The sequence below is a fragment of the Herpailurus yagouaroundi genome, unplaced genomic scaffold (assembly GCF_014898765.1).
Source record: "Herpailurus yagouaroundi ecotype Mexico unplaced genomic scaffold, PumYag 198, whole genome shotgun sequence".
Taxonomy (NCBI): Eukaryota; Metazoa; Chordata; class Mammalia; order Carnivora; family Felidae; genus Herpailurus; species Herpailurus yagouaroundi.
Window position 1 is genome coordinate 10,756,486 of NW_024412429.1, and position 17,136 is coordinate 10,773,621.

Consider the following 17,136-nt stretch of genomic DNA (forward strand, 5'->3'; position numbering starts at 1 on the left):
CATCTATCATCTATGAATCATAATATAATATATAACATGTAAAATATATGCTATAAATATATAAATAATCTACAACTGACTCCTTCCTTGTCCTCCCAGATCACTCTGCCTGTCAGTCTCTCATCATATTTTGTGATAATAATTATTTGACTAACTGCCCTACTCTTCATTGAATTCACCCCTGCTAGCCCAGGAACTGATCTTCCACTCTGTGTGTCCACTGCGGGGGGTGAGGGGTGGGGGCCCTGGCGGGTGCTCGTCCAGCCCTGTTGACCTGACCTCCCCACCGGGCCCCCTGGTGTTTCCCTGTTCCTGGTTCCAGGCAAAAGGAGTGAGTAGTTACTGAGCTCCTGCCTTTCTGGGCCCTGAGTGGTGAAGCTCACGAGCATGACCTCATTTAATCCGAGACCAGTATGAGAGTTCCCATTCACGGCCCAGAGTCCTGGTGCGGTGGTGGGGGGGGCAGGGGGTAGTTTAATTTGCATGAGGCCTTCCTGATTCCGAAGCACCCCACCCCCATTTATCCACATGAGAAACTGGAAAACTGGGCTTTTTTTTTTTTTTTTTTTTTTTAATTTTTAAAAATGTTTACTTACTTGAGAGACAGAGTCCGAGCTGTCAGCACAGAACCCGACACGGGGCTTGAACCCACGAACCAGGAGATCATGACCCCAACGAAGTGGGGCGCTTAACCGACTGAGCCACCCAGGCTCCCCAAATGTAAGGAATTCTTAAAAAGAGCCATCCCAATAGCCCCGGGATCTGACAATTCTGAAGCTTGATACTAATGTGTGTTTGTAAGACGAGTCGTCATTCTGGAGCAGCTCCACCTTTCACACCCCTGCTCCGGGCCCTTCCCCGGAGCCCCTGGCCCTCCCTGCTCCCCCAGCCTATGCTGCAGCTCTCTAGAAGGATCTACTTCCTCCCACACTCTGAAATTTGGGGGACTGCCTCTTGGCATCCGGAAGGAGGATGGAGGCATCCGGAAGGAGGAAGGGGTCTGCTATGACCCCCAGGCTGATACGAAGCATCTGACTCGCGGCCCCGCATTAAAGAGGCGCATCCGGCGGTCAGCCTGGGCCAGGCTGCCGCGGTAGGACCCGGGCTCCAGGAGTGGCCTCCAGCCGGTGGCGGCCTGGCTGGTCCTCGGCGGGCCCACGTTTGTGAGCCCTGACGGATGTAGTTACCGAGGAGCTCGGCCCCCACACCTTCAGCTGAAAACAACACAGCGCCGACTCCTTCCAGCCGGTTCACGTCTGCAGTTCTGGGCGTGGCAGACACTCGACCCCGCGGCGGGAGCGTCCGGCTTTTTCTCTTTGGCTACAGACACCGTGGCTGCAGCCTGGACTTCACCTGTCACAACAAAACAGCTGTTCTCGTGTCCTCGGAAAACACCAGCCTGGAGGGGCCAGGAAACGTTCCCCAGGCCTGAGATCGGTGGCCTTAATCTTCGAGAAGTGTGCACACGCACACGCGTGTGCAGGGGGGTGTGTGTGTGCTGGTGAGTGTGTTGGGGCAGGTTAAGTGTTCAATTCCCAGATCATGTTTTGTTTTGTTTTGTTTTGTTTGAGAGAGAGAGAGAGAGAGAGAGAGAGCGAGCGTGCATGCGCGAGCGTGGGGGAGGGGCAGGGAGAGAGGGAGACACAGAATCCGAAGCAGGCTCCAGGCTCTGAGCTGTCAGCACAAAGCCCGACTCCGGGTTTGAACTCATGAGCCGTGGGGTCATAACCTGAGCCGAAGTCAGATGCTTAACCCACTGAGCCACCCAGGCACCCCAGACTGTTTTTCTGTTGGCCCTGGAGTGTAGTTTAAAACAGCAGTGCAGTGAATTCTGCCCCCACGCCCTTGAGAACCCCTGTTTTAGGAAGTTCTGAGCCCAGGCCTCGAGATCCACAAAACGGCCAACAGGAGAAAATTCTTCCTGAAGAAGCCCCATTCCACATACAGCAACCAGGCCTCTGCAGACCATCCTTCCAGTGCCGACAGGCCTGCCATGACCCGGCAGACGGTGTAATGAGGTTCCACCCAGAGCTGCCTATGACACGCTGGCAGCGGGGACGTGACTTCAGGGGCAACTGCCTCAGAGCAGTGCGTTTAGAGGCGACATCTGAAGGGAGACAGGAAATGGAGGGGAGTTGCTCAGGGACCGGCGATTCACATTTGTTCTCGGTGTGTGTGTGTGTGTGTGTGTGTGTGTGTGTGTCTGTAAGGGCTTTTATTGCTCTGGAATCTACTCTTCTTATTTAAAAATAAATTCTCCCATGTCACAAAATTTGCATCTACATCTGAGTCCATTGTGTGGACTTATTACTTCTTCAACCAATTGGGGGGGGGGTGGCCCTCATAACGGCCACAGAGACCCCAGCCGGGACCCCTTCCTGGGGCCAGGGGAACTGGCTTCCTCTCCCACCGGGGGCCTATGTAGGGGACCTACCTGGATTATTCAAGTGGAAGGTCCACCTTGGCAGACAAGTCAAACTCAAGGTCCCAGGAGACATACTAATGAGTTTGGAGCCCCGGCATGGCTGAAAAGGGGGTTACAACAGAGAGAGAGGGCTGAGGGTTTTGAAATGACCTTGGGGTCGAGAGGTCGTTTGGTCCAAGTAACCCACGTTGCAGATAGAGACTGAGGGTGGAGACACCAAACTAAGGGAGAAAAAGGGGAAAAAGCGACACAAGGGTTTTGTAGCTTATGAATGTTAACTCCTACAGGTTCAATTTTTGTAAAAAATTAATATTCTGGTGGAAAACATGGACAAAGGATACAAACAGAAATTTTCCAAAATGCCAAATAGAGATGAGTCAAGAACATATTTTTAAAAAGTCCAATCTTGAGGTCAAAGGAATGAAAACAAAACAATGTCTTTTTTGCCTATCAAATTTGAGGGGGGCAGTGGGTACTCAGTGCGGGCTGGGTTCAAGGGGCTGGACCCTTTGGTAAGCTTCCACTGGGATTTTCAGTGATGGGACTTCCCCCGAGTGTCCATGGGGGATGTGTCCAAATAGCTTTAAATATAGTCATCCCACTTGACACATTGTTTTTACAGGAATTTATCCTAGGAATTTATCTTAATGAATTAATTAGAGATAGTCACAAAGATTTACCTTCTAGGATGTTCACTGCAGCATTTTTTACGATGGTAAAAATTTGGAGAAGACATAAATGTCCAACAATAGGGGATTGGTGTAATAAATGGAGCCCTAGGCAGCCACTAAGATTCAAATTTTAGAAAAGTTAATGACACGAAAAGGCTCATGATCTGACACATTTTAAGATTTGCTGATAAAATTGACCCCTTTATGAAAGACATTTCTGGATCCCAGAATTACAGGTAATTTTTATTTTTCACTTTTATCTCTATGCTTCCGTACTTTTCAACATTTCTACAGGGGACGCTTTTCCAACTCTCATCGTAAGAAACGGACACAGAAGGGAGCTTGGATGACGGAAGGAAGGGTGCGAGAAGGGAAGGGAATACATATTTGCGAGACGATTTGCTAACTGCAGCCCCAGAGCTGTCCCGCTGGGCAGCCCCCGAGCCCCGCAGTGCCTGCTGGACACCTGGGGTCAAGACAGGGCAAGACAATGGTGTGGAAGGCCTGCCTGCACCTGGCCCGGGGGTTCCACACATTCTCGGTCCTGGGACTGTCTGGAGTTTCATTTTCCCGGTGTTCCCGTCCTCCGTTCCCACCAGCGAGAGGTGGCTGGGAAGGACTCGGCACCCCTTTGTTTCATCCTGGTGCCTGGTAAGACTTGCCCTCCCTTCCTGACCCTGACAGGCCAGCTTTTGGTTCTGGGGGCCGTCCCCGGGGTCTGCTTTGCCCAGATGGCAGGAGCGCCGGGCCAGGAGCAAGGGTCGGGCATCGGGCTCACTGGGCACGAAGCAGGGAGGAGGCAGCTGAATAAAGCCCAGGCGACAGGGAACCGTCACCCCTCTGTCTGAGCAGGTCACGGTGACCCCCCAGAAGGCTGCACGGGGTTGGGCCGTCGGTGGGAACAGGCGGCAGAAAGGGCACAGACAGGCAGCCTGAGCCTCGGCAGAAGCTGGCACTTCCATTTGACCCCATCTGATGCCATTCCTAGGAAGGGGATGCGGATCACCCTGAACGCATTTGCAGAAGGAAAATTCAGGGACCAGATTCTCCCTCAATCTACATCACGTTACGAACAAGAGAAAATAAAGACATCTGCCCCGTTAGAAGTATGTTCCTGGAAGGAGATCCCACAGGCTCAGTTCAGCTGGGATGAAACTCATGTATGTACTTGGCCACATTAACGAGGTGCTCGGTGCCTGGTGACTCCCCGCCTCGGAAGGTCTGGCAGTGAGCAAAGCACACCAGCTCTTGCCCTCGCGGGGCTCTGACGATGTTTACTGATGCAAACGCCGGGTTGGACGACGTGGTGAAGAGTAAGGGTGAACTTTGGAAAGGCGTGTGGTCGGCGGGAGAGGGAGCCTTGGCGAGGTGGCGACGGCCTGTCCAGGCCCGGGGACGTGCCCTGTGGGGGGCCCCTCACCGGTGCTGCCAGGCCGCGCAGGTAGCGGAAGCCGCCTGGCCCAGCCGGGAAGAGAGCTGCTTTTGCCCATTCCTAGTGGTGTCCTTTTGAAGCCATCTAACGGCTCAGTTCCTAAGAAAGTTCCAGCAGAGGCCCTTGATTGCCCTCTGGAAGGCTAATTAGTCCCAGAAACGGAGCGTCTGTAGGGCCTGCGGGACAGGGGAGCCATCAGCCGGCACAAATGGCCGAGACGGCATGGGGCTGCCTTCTAATGGCTTTTTGAAGGTTGCTCTGCATTTGATTGACAAATGCCATATGTCCCAGTGCTCAGGGCTTTGGCCTCTCCTCTGAGCTCTGTCCCCAGCCTCCAAAACAGGTTCCTCTTTGCTTTGATCTCATGTGTATGGTTTATCCGTCCCTGCTCTGTGAAAGAGGGGAATGCACCCCTCCCACGCAGGGGCAGAGTGGGCGCCGCCCCCTCCCTCCTCGCCCTGCGGGCTGCAGCCCGGCTCCGGGCGCCAGGCCCGGCAGAGGCTCCGAACCGCAGGGATGCGAGGCCTGGATGGCTGCGACCGGGCTGCCCAGGCTGGCAGGGAGCATGCGGGACCCCACGGGGCCACCTGTCCCTGTGGGCTGCCCCCCGGGGGGCCACAGCTCCACCCCCTGCAGGGAAGTGGCAGGGAGGGCTTGTTTCTGCCTCATCCTGCCGGAATTGTGGCCCTTTCCCTCCCGTCCCGGCTCCTCATCAAAGAGCACCCGCCTCCGTCCTCATCCTTGAGGGCTGACGTGCTCTTCTCCAGGCGGTTCCAGAAACTTCTCATCACTTTCATCGGCTTCTCTTGGGGAGGCCCACCGAAAACCAGAGATCTCGTTTCCTCACTTGGTTCTGCCGGCTGGAAAGTCCCGGCCGGGAGGACAGGCTTGCTCCCAAAAGGTGATCGGAGGGGCAGGAAAATTAGAAGCTGGCAAAGCTGTCAGGGAACACGGTGACAGGCTCGTCACTTGCTCCAATGACTGCCTGCATGTTTGTTTTGCTTTGTCAGAAACAACATCGCCCTCCTCGCATGACACCGCAACACCTGTGTGTCCCCGCACGCCCTTCGGATGGTGTCCTCGCTCACTGTGACAGTTCTTCCATTCCGGGGGACCCCCACCCGTGTCCTTCCCCACACAGCTTGCTTTCTCCCTGCCAGGGGACCCCGTTGTTTTCTGTCGTCTACATGGTCTGACCTACTGTGAGTCTTGGACCCCATCCAGGAGCACCCCCTGAACCGCCCCAGCACCCGCTCTGCCCTCCCAGCGAAGCCCTCAGGAAACTTACTAAGCCCGGGAGCTACTGGAAACCCCCCAGGGAGAGGATTCCTTCTGGCCCTCCTCGTAGCCAGGTGTCCCCTTGCCACCCGCTGAACCACATGAGCCACGTGGACAGTGACAGCCGCAGGATCCCAGAGGACAGAGTTGACAGTCAACACGGGCTGGGGGACGCTTGGCAGGCTGGGCAGAGTATCTAAGGGCCAAGCGTCGCGTCGCTGCCCTCATGCATCACTCCCTCTGGGGCCGGGGCGGACTTCTGAGCTCCAGGTTCATGGCTAGGAGGGTCACGTGGACACTCCAGCTTGGCTGCGGTGACCGAAGACTCACGAGTCACGGAGCCTCTTTACCCCCGGCACAGAGGTTGCATAAGCCCCCCTCCACGTGGCGGTGGGGCCTGCTTGGGTCTGAGCGGGAGCTGTTTATCACTGTGGGCTCGCTCCGGACCATCCGCACCGTGTCACTCTTCCCTCCACGGGGTTCTCCCCTGGGGTCCCCCCCCGCCCCGACCCCGGTGGCCCATCTGTACTTCTGTCTACTCTGAGCAGGGCCTGGCCATCGTAGCCACCGCGTCTGCAGTCTGGGCCCGAGAACCATCCTTCCCAAGCAGACGGATCCCGCTCACTTCCAGGGACCGGAAGGAGGGTCCTTAGTTCTGGCCACAGAACAGACGGCCACACGGTGCCGCTGAGGAAACAAGAAATATTACCCGCCCCCACCCCCCGTAATAGTAAATAATAAATGAGCAAAAGAGAATGAGAAGACATACTCACAACTATGAACCGGTGTTTTCTCAATCGCTTAACTCTATTCCTTTTGACAACAATTTCCTCGGAGCACGTTCGTGTTTCCCCCCGGGTGGACCCTGGTCTTCCCGGGGTCCGAGCGCACACCCCTGCCGGGCCCTGCGTGGACCAGTCCCAGCTCCTGCCCTCAGGCCCGGGTCTGGGGACGGGTGGCCCGCTCTGCTGTGCGGCTGGAGCACACCCCACACGGTGCTTGCCTCTCCTCCCGTACCGGGGAAGGGAAAGGGCCGGGTGCTCTGGCAGCAGGAGGGAGCGTCACCCTGAGCAAGCCACAGGGCCCAGGGCCTCGGGGAGGCCCTCCCCTCCAGCTGCGAGGGGCAACCGCCGGGCCAGGTCTGAAAACCCGTCCAGAGAAGCAACTGTCTGAAGGAGGGTTTGAAGCCACAGACAGGAGAATAACTCACGTCGTGCAAGCGAGGCTGCAATGGACCGTGAGTGCGTTTCGGACCCGAAGACCCCACACCCTGAAGCCCTGTGAGCACACACAGGTCCATGTAACCGAGAGCGGATAAATGGGAAACAAAGGAAGAACGCCATCGACGAGCTGGAAACGTAGCTTCGCTTTCCGAGTTGCGATGCAGACAGGACCGGCAAGGTACACAGGCCTGACGGCCACCAGCAGGGCCGTGGCAACCCCAAGCTGGGAGCAGGACTGGGAACGAAGTGGGAGGTTTCCCTGCGGGAAGGATTTCGTCATTTTTAAGAGCAACTAGCTGCCATTGAAAGTTGCCAATAGGGGCGCCTGGGTGGCGCAGTCGGTTAAGCGTCCGACTTCAGCCAGGTCACAATCTCGCGGTCCGTGAGTTCGAGCCCCGCGTCGGGCTCTGGGCTGATGGCTCAGAGCCTGGAGCCTGCTTCCGATTCTGTGTCTCCCTCTCTCTCTGCCCCTCCCCCGTTCATGCTCTGTCTCTCTCTGTCCCCAAAATAAATAAACATTGAAAAAAAAAAATTTAAAGTTGCCAATAGATCTTCTTGTGGAGGACGAGGGCCCAACTCCCTAGTGAGGGGACAGCACGGGACAGCCCCCATTTTGGGGCAGAAATAGGGCGAGTGGGTGTCCTTGCTTCAGGGGCGAGGTGAGCCACCACCCCGGGGGGCCTGGAACATGGGATCGCTAACACGGAGGAGTCTGGGTGAGCTGGGACTGGTTGGCCACGGTCTCTGGAGGGAAGGTCTCACGGGACTGTTAGAGCCAGACTCGTGCCCCAGGCACCTGGGCGCGAGGGCTGCTGGTAAGTGGGCCGTGGGGCGTCTGGAGAAGAGACCAGTGCCCCGGGGGCCCCATAGGGTTTCCCATCACTGAAACGCCTCTCATGGCTTGAGGTCGTCTGTGGGCAAGGACCTGGGGGCCTCCTGAGCCGGCCACTTGGGGAGGGAGGGACGAGTCAGACTCACACCCAGCGCTGGGGGGACGCTGGGGTCTGGGGAGGAAATTGCGCCTGTGAAGAGAACCATCTGAAATTTTGACAATATTGCTTTTGGAAACAAAACATTCACTACCCTGTTTCTTAGCTCCCCAGAAGCAGTGAACGGTGTGCAGGACAGTACAGAGAGCCAAACTCATACCTTGAGAAATTCTCTGAGCACTCAGAAGGAGGGGTAAAGAGGGACACTAAGGATGACGAGGGAGAGGAGAAAAAGGCAAGAAGACAGAGCGGCCGCCGGGGGTGTCTGTGCAACAGGGATTCCGGAAAGAAATGATGGAGCAGAGAAGAAGCCCGAGAAACGATCCAATCCGGAAATTAGACACGAATTCCATGACAACGGTGCAGTAAGACCAGAGGTCGACAGCAAAGGGAAGAACGGGAGCGGGGAGGGATTGTGGGGGTTAAAAACAACGAAACACTTTCAAACTAAAAGAGAGTCCCCCCCACACCACCTGCGGGTGGAAGGAACAGAATATCGCTGCTGCGGGGCCTTTAAGGAGCAGCGATCCGTGACCACCCAGCCATCAGCGCTGCAGACACGTTCGGACGAGAAAACTGCTCACCTGAAGGTGGTTCGCAAAATTAAAGAGATGAAAAGAAAGATTTCCACGAAGAGGGAGGAAAATAAAGAACACGATGAACTGGAGACAGGGGTCGGAAGGACAGGCTCAGAAATTCGCCACTGAGCAGCGAGCAGAATGCGGGATCCGAGCCGCAAAGCTCCGGCGAGGGGAGGCGGGCTGGGGTCGGGGCCCACGGACGGAAAGGCTGGGAGCTGCGGGTCGGGAGGCCCGACGGGAAAGGGAAGGCGGTGGGCGCTCAGGAAAGGGCCTCGCTGGCCGGCGAGAGGAGACGGCGAGAGACGGGAGGGCTGAGCCGGCCCCGGTTTAACGGGCACACGCACACCAGTGCCGTCTTTGGGCATCGGGTCTGGGGGCGGGGGACGGGGCGGGGGGGAGCTTCGGAAAAGGCAGGCGGTTTTGTCCATCTTCGTACGAAGTCTCGGTGAGGCAGGCCCCGGGGCCGCTGGGCCGTGGGGGGTGACGACTGTGGCGTTCTTTCTGGCCTGGTGCAGACGGGCCCCCAGCCCCCCTGCCTCGGCCTCTTTGTGGATTGTCCACAGGCCACTCACGAGCCCCCTCTCCCCGGGGTGGCCGTGGCACGTGGAGGAAGTGAGGGGCACCGCGGACCTAGGCGCTCACCTTGGGCCGTTCTGAGAGCTTGGAAGGGCTGGTCTTGAGTCTCTGGTGGCCAGAAGAGACTTCCGGAGAAACGTGGGGCCCTCAGGAGGAAGCAGACAGTCCGAAGGGGATGTGAGGTCTTCCCGCTCCCGTCGGGATTCCCGCCTCGGGGGCCCATCGGGCGAAGGACTGGCCGCCCGCCATCGCAGCCGGGGACGCAGTCTTCCTTCCAGAATCCCCCGGGGGAGGTGCCTGGCGCCGGGGTGGACCCGCCCGGAGCCCCAAGTTCTAGGGCTCTCCCCCTGACCCAAGGCACGTGGCGGAGGCCTGTGGTTTAAGGCCTGGTTTCCGGCTGCGGGTCGGACTCCTGACAGACAGAAGCCCGTTCTTCTCCCGGCAGCAAGGGCGCCTCGACACCCTCGTGCCCTGCTCACTCTCCCGCTCAAAGCCCCCGCCAGCTCCCCACGCTCGCGGACCCGCGGCAGCTCATGTCACTGCCCGGGAGGCAGACACAGACGTGCCACCAGAGAGGTGCTCCCACGTGAAGAGGCTGAAGACTGGCCAGAGTCGTCTCCCTGGTCCACTGATTTTTGGAGCAAAAGAATGACATCTGCCCGCATGACAAGAGACAACACGCTGGACCGCTCGTGAGCCGCGCGCACTCGGAACCCGCAAGCTGAGATGTGGCCCTCAGGTCTCTTCTGAGGGGCTGGCATCTCGGGGGGCGGGGTGTCTCTCGCGGCAGGTCTGCTGGGGCTGAAGCTCACCTCGCCCCTGCAGCGAGACCGCCCCCTCCGTGCCCTTGACCTCCTCCTCGCCAAGCTGGACACGATGCGGTCTCCTCCTGACAGGCCCACTGCCAGTGGGGACAGCGGCTCGGTCCTCCCGGCCCTTGGCCCCCTTGGCCTCTGGATCCTGCCCCCTCTGGTCTCTGAGGCGTCCCCTTCCAAGCTCTGGCTGTGAACGCCGGCCGAGCCCTCAGGCCTTCTCTCGGGGATCCTGCTAACCGCCACCTCGCAGGCCCCCGATCTGCACTCCAGCCCCGGATCCCAGAGCCCTGTGCTCCACTGCCTCTAACCAGCGGCCCCTGCGTGTCCCACAAGCACCAAAAACCCCAAAAGCCCCTGAGCTCGTCTCCCTTAGCAGCTGTAGGAACCAAGTGCCTCAAACTTAGTGGCTTCAAACAACACAGATGCACCATCCGACGGTCCCGTGGGCCGGGAGAGGACAACGGTCTCCCTCCCGGGCTGAAATCCAGGTGTCGCAGGGCCGTGCTCCTTTCTGAAGGCTCTGGGGATAGCGTCCTGGCCTTTTCCAGATTCCGGGGGCCGCCCACACCCCAGGGCTCACGGCCCCTTCCTCCACCTTCAAGGCCAGCATCCCAGCACCTCCTGGACCACCCTCTGTGGCACCCCACCAAGCCCCCTTTTGCTCCCCTCTTCTGCTTTCACAGACCTTTGCACTTACCCTGGGCCCGCCCGGCTGATCTGGGACTGTCTCCTTACCCCAGGGTGAGCTGGTAACAACCCTCATTCCTCTGTGCCCGCAGCCCACCGGGGCCCGGGGGGGGGGGGCACATCTTTGTTTAGAGACCAGGTCGTGTACCTGAGGCTTACAGCTGGTCCCCCGGACCCGTGCCTTCCTCAGATCGCCTCCTCAACGGCCGGCAAGCGGACCCAGGGTGACCCACACCATCGGCCGTTCCCTCCCAGCCCCTCCGTCCACACGGTCCCTAGGCCTCACGCCCCCAACACCCCAGGATCCATCCCGTTTAGAAGGCTGCTCACCCTCTTCGGCCGACAGCTGCCGCTCTCGCTTGGCCCTCAGCACCCCCTGCCTGGATACTGCAAAGCCCTAATGGTTTTCCCGCTGGTTTCGCTCCTCAGATTCCCATCTAGTTGTAATGGGAATCTCATTACCGCTCAGGTCTTTCAGTAACCCACTGAGGCCGGCCACCCCCGGGGATGACGCAGGGCTCTGGTGTTCTTGTCCTTGCTCAACTCCCAGCCTCCTCTGGGCACCCTCTCCCCACCCCCTCCTGCAGACCACTTCAAAGCCTGCAACTGAACCGTCCTGGATTTCTTTTAGGTCCCGGAATGCCCAGAGAGCTTTCACAACTCTCTTCTGTGCGATGAGCACTGTGCCGGGGAAAGAAGGACTTCTTTCCTTAGCTCTGTTCCACCTCACGCAGTCTCCTACAGGAAGCCTTCCCAGATTGCCCCCTCCAACGTGGGCTGGGTGCTTCTCCTGTAGCCTCTGCAACAGGCGTCAGACTGGTGCTTACCTGCTGACAGTGTGCAGCCCCATTTAGGCACGGGATGATGCTCAGCATGTTTTGGAAGCGAGACGGCCACTGTTTATTAAACGCCTACCGGATGGCAGACTGCGCTCAGGCTTTGACCACTCTGTTCTGCTCACAAGGCACGAAGGAGTGCAAACTAGGGGCTGTGGTGCCTAGACGGGGTCATGGGAGAACAGCAGGACTCTCCTCCCCTCAAAGGCTGGGTCGTGCCCACCCCAGTGCCCTTGCAGGGGTGAGAGGGTCCGAAGCTGTCCTGGACGTGAGTGGAAGCGGGCGGGGGTTGGGGGAGGGGTGGCGGCTCCTCAGCTGTGAGTCAGGAATGCAGGCCTCTCCCATCAGGGCTCCACCTGTTTCCCGTGTGCTTTTGAGAAAACAGAAACCAAGAGACTTCTCACCCCCACCTCTGTAAGAGAAGCCAGACAGGAGGCTTTGAGGAGTGTTCTCCAAAAATGTAAGTTCAATACCCCAGACGAGCACGAGACTGTGAAAACGATTTGCAGGCACTTACAAATCGCACCATTTAACGACGGCCCTTGAAGACAGATTCTGGGTGGATGGGAAGAGGTGCCAGTTCATATCAAGATTTGACTGCTCAGTGCGCTGAGCCCCCAAACTAGGATCAAATGTAATTTTTGAAAACAAGGCCCACCAAGATAAAATTCCACTAATTAACAAAACCTGACTTTTCCCCCAGATGCATCCCAATCTACTGTTACCCACCAAAGCAGACATCAAATGTTAAACGTGGGGAGAGGGGACTGCACACGAAAAGTTGGCTGAGAGAGGCCTTCACTTGAAGATCCCTTTGGAATCGAAACTCGCCTCGATAAATCACGATGGCTTCTTGCCATCAGGAGTCTTCTCCCTTCAGATCTTATGGCCAAGAGAAGCAGTGGCCATATGTTCACACCATTTGGTAAAAAATACACGGAACCAGCAAAACAAGCATTGCGCTTATGGGTAATTTTTTTCTCTATCATGCTAAAAGTGTATTCCTCTTCAGTGCGTGGAAGGTATCCCATCATTTTCCCACGGGAACAAATAGCCTCTGGTGTTAGACCAGCATCTTTAAAGCTACCATCCAAACGTATGCAACTGGTGTCCTCCCCATATGTCCCTTTTCACTTTTCATTCCTCAGGTATCTTCCAAGTCACAATGGGTGAATGAAAAGGGAAACAGGAAAGCTAAGAAACTATTACGAAATTAAAATCCAAAATGTCTGACAGGGGCACCGAAGAAGTCATCTGTTAGGCAGAATATCCTTCAAGCCAGTGAAGCTTCCAAGAACACCTAAGATAACAGGGTCAAAGGTCATGCCAATTCCTACTGGACAGGCCAATTCCCTAGATGACCAGGAATTCAATTTTAAACGCTAGCGGGGGCTGGGTTGACCCCAACCTCTCATCAAGGATCGTCTATGCAAGCCCGCGGGCCTAATGGAATTTTTGGAAGAAATTTAAGTTCCAATGCAAATTTCGCAGTATATTTGAAGGCCCAGAAGGGCAGAAAAATCTGCCTGACATCTTCTGGGAATCTTAGTCTTTGGTAGAGTATCTGGTGTCCAGTAGGGACGTCATCATGAATTGCCCACAGGAATTCACACGGCCTTGGGTGTATGATGAGGAGGGAGGCCCAAGAAAGGCTCGGAGGACAGAAACCCGGAACATGGGCTGGAGTGGGTGGTAGTTACGTCTGCATCTCGACACAAAACACACAGATGAAGCTCCCAAGGATTATGAAGGCGGCAGTAAGGAGACACTCTTGGAAGAACCTGCCATATGACAGAGCACTGCCCAGACTTTCCAGATTTTGTTTTAAATTTGCACTTATGTTCGTTTCAATAGAGGAGCATATGACATTATGCCTTGATGATGAGGTTTTACAAAAGACCCCCCTCCCTCTAATCTGTGGCCAATGCAGAACACGGCTTCTGTTTTAAAAGTCCCTGGATCCTCTGGAGTTTGCACAGAGCTGAAAACATTTCTCAGGCAAAGCACCCGTTCTTGGAAAGGGGAGATCTCAGTTTGGTTCCAGCTACTTTGCGCGTCAACCTATGCTTCTGTTTCTGGAGAATGGATGTTATCATGCTCTACACCAAGACTTCTGCAAAGACAACTAATAGCCATGAAATTCCTTCAAGTGCAAGAAAACATCCAAATGTGAAATGATCACCACTTACCAGGAAGCGGTGTTATAAATGCTGCCGGGTTTTGCTGAAGAAACTGCTTTTGTTTGGACAAGGATATCTTCAAGGGGCTGAATCCAAGCTTAGGTTCTTTAAGTCCCTGGAAAAATCTACAGTGTGTAGAACATACAGGTCCTGGGCCATCAACATAACAGATTTATGCAGAAGATCAAAGCTCAAGGTTCATTTATTTACCTGACCTTACATTACGCTCACACAGAAATGAGGCGCGTCCTGAATTCCTTCTCGGTAGCCCACAGAAACACGGCCCAGCTCCAGCTAAGCATGAAGACTAGAGTTCCTTTTCTCCAGGAAAGTTCTCTGCTCTGCCCCAGATGAAAAGGAACAGCAAAGGAAAACATTGCGGTCAGCCACCTGCCGGAGCTGACCTCTGGACAATGTTCCTGGCCGCCGTGTTATTTTAGGAGGGCAGGGGAGGGGCAAGTCTGCCGCAGGACTGACCGTAGTCCAGACATGGCTCCCCGAGGCCCGCGACGTTAAAGCCTAGTTCTTCCACCCCCTCTGGATGTCCAACTCCCAAAACTGACCTTCGTTAGAGAAATCAAGCACGATCACCTTATGCACTAGCCACAGGCAGTCAATGGACTAACCCTTTATGGATTTTACTGAAAAACCCCAACCAATAGTCACGCAAACTGTGTGGCTGGTCGTGACAATGGGAAGATACTCTCTTAGGTGAGATTTTAAACTTGCACGAACATGCTTTAGGGCACCCACCCAAGGAAGAAGGGTGTGTGTGTGTGTGTGTGTGTGTACGTTCAGGGTGCACACACAGTGATCACATGGGATATCAGGTCTTTATATAATGCCTCATTTTATCCTCACCAATCCTGAGGTAGGCATCACTCCCATAGTACAGGTATATGGGAAACGGAGGCTCAAAGAATTTAAGTACCTTGCTCAAGGTCAGAGACGGCAAGAGATTTCATGAAATCGCCTCCAATGGGGGCATCTCAATTTCAGTGCAAGGAATGCTGCACTCTGGACAAGCAGGGTACACGGAGGTTTAGAAGTGAGGCAGTATCTTCCGCTAACGTGTGCAGTCTACCAAAGCTGTGCAGCACGTTTAGAGGGAAAAAAAAGGTTTCAAGGTTAATTAAGTCAGGAAATGCTTGGGATAAACAGGCTTCTTTTCTGCAGGGTTTCTCAGTCTTTAATATGATAACATGGATTACAGATGGCCAAGAGAACACATAAGGAGTTTCGGGATGTTTTTGCTTTTGTTTTGAGATCTCTTCTATTTCTTGGCATATGCTTTGAAAAAGCTGGGGTAAAACTTCACGTCCCTGAAGTCAGACTCAGGAAGAACACATTTGATGGTCTTACCCCAGCTTCCCCCCGGGGTTTCATAGGTTTAAATCCCAACGTGAATCAACTTGGTCATTTGTGGCATTTTAGAGGACTCGGAGCATCATCAAACAAAAGCAGGACTGGAAAACGGGACGGAAGCGTGAGGCATGGCGATGGGAAGATAGAAATGGACACGTGGGAGGGTACGTGGGACTTAAGAACAAAAAAGGCCTCGAGGGGCGTCTGGATGGCTCAGTTGGTTACGTGTCTGACTTGACGTCAGCTCAGGTCACGATGTCACGGTTCGTGAGATGGATCCCCGCGTTGGGCTCTGTGCCGACAGCATGGAGCCTGCTTGGGATTTTCTCTCCTTCTCTCTGCCCCTCCCCCCTTCGTGTTCTCTCCTTCTCTCTCTAAAAATAAATAAACTTAAAAAAAAAAAAAGGCCTTAAGGGGGGCCTGGGTGGCTCAGTTGGTTAAGCACCTGACTTTGGCTCAGGTCATGATCTCACAGTTTGTGAGTTCGAGCCCCGCGTCGGGCTCTGTGCTCACAGCTCAGCCTGGAGCCTGCTTCGGATTCTGTGTCTCCCTCTCTCTCTGCCCCTCCCCTGCTCACACTCTGTCTTTGTCAAAAATAAAACATCAAAAAAAAAGGCCTTGATACGGTCTTCTCGTACAGTCTCAATCAATTCCTAAATTTCCCAGGGCCCGTCAAGCAGCCTGGCGTCACGGTCCCAGGCTACCATCGTTTGGTCCCCTCCAGACAGGCCCTCCTGCGTGAGCAGGAAAGGAACCGGAGGCTCTGGAGTCACGTTTTAGAGCCGGAAGGGGCCTCAGAGACCATGCTGTCCTAGTACCTGCAGGTCAGGCTGTCACTGAGCCTCGACTCAGTCCCCTTGCTTTTCAGCCCAGAGCTCTTCCCCACACACTGACGGGCTATAGAGCCTTACTTTATTTTGTAGTCAACAAAAACGTGCTAAGTGTTCTCAGTGCGTAAACAATGCACTTGGAAGACTGTCTCGGGAATCTGTCTGACCCAAAAGACGAGAACGTGACCCAAGTCTTCATTCACGAGGGACTCCTCAGCGCCGAGGGCTGAGGCAGGGAGTGCTCAACACATCTCTGCTGAATTAATGCAAAATGAGACATCTTAGTAGGTTATGACTATCACCAAGAAGATTTCTAGGCATGTTTGAAAGGTCATCTGACTAGGAAGTTCTCTGCGGTGCCACGGAGGGGCGGAGGGCAGGGGCCGTCGGGCGGCCGGGGCCTCCAGCTCTCCAGACAAAGAAGTGAACCCAGCAAGAAGAAGATGGGTTGTTTGGATTGTCATTTTTGGCTCATTTAATACCTTCTCTGCTTCCTTGCAGGTGAACAGATCATAGGAATCGGTACATGGGGTTTGACGGGAAATGAAAGATTTCCAACAGTTTTTAAATGGATGGATTTCAGGGCAAAGGCCATATTCCTTCCATGAGAAAGGTACTTAGCAGCTGACGCTGGGTCAGCCAACTGCTCACACCCCCCTGAAAAAACCATTCTCTATTCTCACTTTGCAAAAGCAGTGTAGCTAGTTTCTGAATAGGCCACATTCACCAATAAAAACGGATTCTCTGTCATTCTCGACCTCAAACAAAACATCTGAATAGTCATTTCTGAGCACGTGCCACCCAATATCTCTTATGTGACATTAAAAAAATGCACTCGAATACCAACAGATTCAACTTTATAGCACCATTCCAAAATACTAAACTTTCTTTGCACCTTTATTTTTATCTTTTTTTTTTTTTTTTTGTACACATTTAAAGTACGGGCATCCTGTAAGTTTCTGAAAAGCCTCATAGAAAAAAAAACCAACTAAGTTTTAGGACAAAGCAATAACTCAGTTTGTAGGCGGGATGATCTCAGGCAGGTTGTAAGTTCTTCATGGGCTTCTGCAGTCTTGATTCTGGGGTGAGAATGTAGAAAGGATGCTAACGTCTTCCTGGATTATTCTAGAGGTTACGTTGCATATCGGTATGTAAAAACTTGTTGCTCAATGGTCAGACTCTAGGTACTGATTACAACTCAAACCATGAAAACAACAGTCTTTTGTAATGATTTTACGCTTTCGGTTG